This window comes from Egretta garzetta, unplaced genomic scaffold (assembly GCF_000687185.1).
Source record: "Egretta garzetta isolate BGI_Z169 unplaced genomic scaffold, ASM68718v1 scaffold4, whole genome shotgun sequence".
In the NCBI taxonomy this organism is placed as follows: Eukaryota; Metazoa; Chordata; class Aves; order Pelecaniformes; family Ardeidae; genus Egretta; species Egretta garzetta.
Window position 1 is genome coordinate 368932 of NW_009259329.1, and position 472 is coordinate 369403.

Genomic DNA, 472 nt, shown 5'->3' on the forward strand with positions numbered 1-472 from the left:
GGGGGGGAAGAGGTGTACAAAAAGCTTTTCTTTTCTCCAACAAAGTAGGATTTGGACGCGAGCCCGCACGTGTGCTCGGTTGGGGCGATGGAGCTCAGTTCATCCCCACCGACCGCGGGAAGGCTCGCAAAACTGACCCCGGGCAAGGCCTGGATTTCTGACGTGGGTTAAAGCCAGTGCCGGATTCTTACAGCCTGTGAATAAAAAAAAAAGAAATAAAGATGTTCAGACTTGATAGCTCTCCCCTTTACAGAAGATTGCTTGGGCCTTTTATATTAAACCAGGCTTTGCAGGCACAAGGAAGCCTGAATCATTCTCTGAGAAAAGAGTGAGCTTCCCTCACTCATTAAGGCATTTCTGAAAAGCACTTTTTGCAAGCCTGGCTTTCACGGGCTGGCTGCCTAAGCTGATGAGCTTAAGCCTCCTAACAAGCAAGGGTGTTTTAGGGCAATGAATGCCGGCAAGGACCTCG